Below are 4,164 nucleotides of genomic sequence, written 5' to 3' on the forward strand. Positions count from 1 at the left end.
TTGCCTGCATTGATTTCTGTGAACCACCTCTGTTCATTGCCTGAAGAGACCAGAAGAGAGCATCAGATATCCTGGAAATGGAGTAACAGAGATTGTGAGCAGCCTTGTAGGTCCTGGGAACAGAACCCAGGTCCTTTGCAAGAGAAGTGAATGCTTTTTTGTTTGTTTGTTTGTTTGTTTGTTTTTTGTTTGTTCTTTTGTTTTTCGAGACAGGGTTTCTCTGTATTGCTTTGAAGGCTGTCCTGGAACTCACTCTGTAGACCATGCTGGCCTTGAACTCACAGCCTTCAGCCTTCCTCTGCCTCCTGAGTGCCTGGATTAAAGGCTTGAGCCACCAACGCCAAGCGAGAAGTGAGGGCTCTTAAGCACTAAGTAATCTCTCTGCACCAATGAAATAACCTAATTTTATGTTTAAAGGTTTGCTTAAGTTTACTTTATGTGCACTTGTGTTTTGTGTGCATGCATGTTTGTGCACCATGTGCATGACTGTACATGCAGAAGCCAGAAGTGGATGTTGGGTACTCTGGAACTGAGTTACAGTCACTTTTAGCCAACATGTGGGTGCTGATAAACAAAATTAAGTCTGTCAGAAAAGCAACCAGTTCTCTTATCCACTAAGCTATCTCCCCAGCCCCATTTAAATAATTTTAAAGATAAACCTTCCTTTCATAAGAAAAAAGGAATTACACAATGTAATAAATGCAAACTGTGTCTGAAAATTATACAATTTTACTTTTTCAGAAAGGCTAAGGCAAAGAAAAATAAATTCACATGAGAGTTGCTCCATGAGATCTAATAGTCTTTTTCAAATGATCGAGAACAGAAATTACATTATAACAATACACTGAATAAATACTATGAATATAATTTTGCTTTCCTAATTACTTATCCTGAGCAACCTAACACTCATTTTCCCATGCATCAAAATTACCTGCTGGCACCAGTATTTCAGGTACAGTTCATAAGCCCAAAGCCAATGGAGATAGTAAAAGTCCAGAGTGTGTGCTGCATTTGCTTACCTCTGCAGGCATTCTCTTTTAATTCAGTTTTCATCTCTCTGAAGAGCATGTGAGGTTTTGTCTTTAACCAGTTGGCATATCAATTTTAACTTCAAGAAATTCTTAGTTATGTTCTATCAAAACCATACTCACAGCTCATTTGCAAGGTTAAAGAAATCATACTTTCATAAGACTAATAATGATGATTTGACACATTCAGTATTCATATGAAGTTACTCTTGGTTTTTAGATAAAAGACACAAGTATAAACAAAAAAGTAAAACGAGAATTTTTTTCATATGATTACCTGATCCTTATTCAGATTTGGTTTCTTACAACCAACATGTTTTCTATTGCTTCTTGAATTTAGACACAGTACTTAGATTTATACTATTCAAAATGAGGTTATAGAAATATGTTAGAAACAGGATTAAATCAATAATGTTTGCTTTTTGTTTTGTTAAACTATTTTAGCATGTGTTAAATTAATGTTTGCTGACAAAGTAATGTCTTTCTTTTATATATGTATAACATATATAATATAATTTTCATATATATCTTTGTGCTTTTCCTATACATATATTTGTATATATATATATATATATATATATATATATATATATATATCATTGTGCTTTGCTTTTTTATTCTTCTATTTTTTAATTGTAATTTCATCAATTTTAGATTAAAACAATCTTCTTTTACATGTCAATCCCAGTTCCTTCTCCCTCCCCTAGCCCCCCATTCCCAATCCCTCTCTGCTCCCCAGGGAGGGTGAAGCCTTCCATGGGGGAATCTTCATAGTCTGTCATATTATTTGGAGCAGGGCCTAGACCCTCCCCATTGTGTGTAGGCTGAGAGAGCATCCCTGTATATGGAGTGGGCTCCGGAAATCCATTCATGTACTAGGGATAAATAATGATCTACTACCAGAAGCCACATAGATTGCCCAGATCTTCAAATTGACATCCTCGTTCCAGGGGTCTGTATCAGTCCTGTGCTGGTTTCCCAGCTATCAGTCTGGGGTCCATGAGAAACCCCTTGTTCAGGTCATCTGTTTCTGTGGGTTTCTCCTGACTGGTCTTGAACCCTTTGCTCATCACTCCTCCATCTCTGCAACGGGATTCCAGGAGTTCAGTTCAGTGTTTAGCTGTAGGTGTCTGCTTCTGCTTCCATCAGCTGCAAGATGAAGGCTCTAGGATGGCATATAAGTTAGTCATCAATCTCATTATCAGAGAAAGGCATTTAAGGTAGCCTCTACACTACTGCTTAGATTGTTAGTTGGGTTTAAATATTTATTATTCTTGTGTGTGAAACACACACACACACACACACACACACACACACACACACACACACATACACACAGAGATAAAGTTTTGTACATCTACTAGCTTGTGAAAATCAGAGGACAACTTTTATGGAGTGGGTTCTCTCCTGCTAACTTTCTCTGTGTTCCATAGATCAAATTCAGTTCACCAGCAAAAATAGCTCTTCAAACAGGAAATATGGCAGAAATTAATGTATTGAATTTTCCTGTGTTAGGTGAGGAGTATTTTGACTACTGTTCTCTCAACAAGCATGGAAGAGAAGATAAAGAATATTCTTTGTAAGCAATCAAAGAAATGGTTTTTGATTTATTCAGCTACAGAGGATAAAGGAAAGGATAGTTGAAATCAGTGTTTGGAAACTGGCTAAATAATATTACTAGATATCAGTAAGAGTTGGTATGGGAACAACTTTGAACAGCAATTTATTAACTTAATTTTCAAACTTGAATTATTTGAACTAATTAATTATGATTCCATATGATGTATTATAAAAAATTCAACTTTAAAAAAGGAAAAATGACAACTGGGAAAATTCCAAGATTAATATTGCTGGGTCATGTAATATATTCATGTGATACTTTTCTTAGATTTTAGAGGAACTTACTTACTGATTTCCAGAATGGCTGTACTAATTTACAACCTACCAGGTGTGCATAAGGGTTTCCTTTTGTTCAAATCCTTACCATTATTTTTCTTGTTTTCTTAATTACTGCCATTATGAGTGGGAGGAAATAGAATTGCAATAATGTTTTAATTTGAATATTTTTGATAACCACTGATGTTGAAATTTTTACATATTAAATGGCTATTTGTACATAGTTTATGTTGTTTTGACTTCCTTTTTATTTATTATTTGTATCTTTCACATCATGCATTTCAATGCCATTCATTTTCTGTCCCTTCTTATCTGTCCTTTGCCCTTGCAACCTCCCCAAATAAAATAAAATAAGATTTAATAGAAATAAGGAACGCTGTCATCATGAAAGCTGTATGGTAACATAGAAAATCATGCAGTAAGCCTTTTGCCCATGTATTTTTGTGAGCAAGAAGTTATTGAAAAGAGTCATTGGTCTGATTCAAGGCCTCTGGTTTCTGTAAACTGTCAATATTGGGCCCTCATTTGGGACTCATCTTGGAAAAACTATGGAGCACTTCATGAATTTGCATGACATCCTTGTACAGGGGTCATTCTAATCTTCTCTGCATCATTTCAATTTAAGTAATATGTACTGCTGAAGTGAGCACCATAATTTTTTTGAGAAACATGTTGTCATTTCATTGGTCATTTGTTGGCTAGGTTATTTTACTGACTTCATGTCAATGCAGTGCAGGGATACTAGCATATCTAGGTTCATTGCAACTTTATTCATGATAAAGTAGCCATGGAAAGAATGAATCTATGTGCCAATCAATATAAGGATGGATGAAGAAAATTTAATATATTTGATATCTATCTATACATACATGCATATAAAATTTTTAGCCATACAGTAGAATGTAATTATGTAATTTTCAGGAAAGTAAATATAATTGCTGATAATCATATTAAATATTTTAAGTAAGTATCAAAATTACAACTATCACATTTTGTCTCCTTGTGGGTCTTAGAATTTATATGGATACATAAAATTATTTATGTTCATATGACTTGAACTCAAAGAAAATTGACCAGGAGAACAAAGAGAACTAATAACAGGTGGGAGTGCTAAAAAAGAGAGGATAGCAGTCAGTGTATGATGGGGATATGTTCAAAGTACAATATATATGTTTGGATACTAATGAATATATATTTGGTATCATATACCAAAATGATGCATAATTGGATATCATCAATC

At 34.5% G+C, this 4,164-nt stretch overlaps 1 non-coding gene across 1 annotated transcript; it reads right to left on the reverse strand.

The window, feature by feature from the left end:
• Positions 1-3,466: 3,466 nt before the first annotated feature.
• On the reverse strand, positions 3,467-3,574 carry LOC113831155. Its single transcript, XR_003488362.1, has one exon. It is a non-coding gene; the product is annotated as a U6 spliceosomal RNA (small nuclear RNA).
• Between the last annotated feature and the right edge of the window lie 590 nt (positions 3,575-4,164).

This window comes from Cricetulus griseus, chromosome X, assembly GCF_003668045.3.
Source record: "Cricetulus griseus strain 17A/GY chromosome X, alternate assembly CriGri-PICRH-1.0, whole genome shotgun sequence".
NCBI lineage: Eukaryota > Metazoa > Chordata > Mammalia > Rodentia > Cricetidae > Cricetulus > Cricetulus griseus.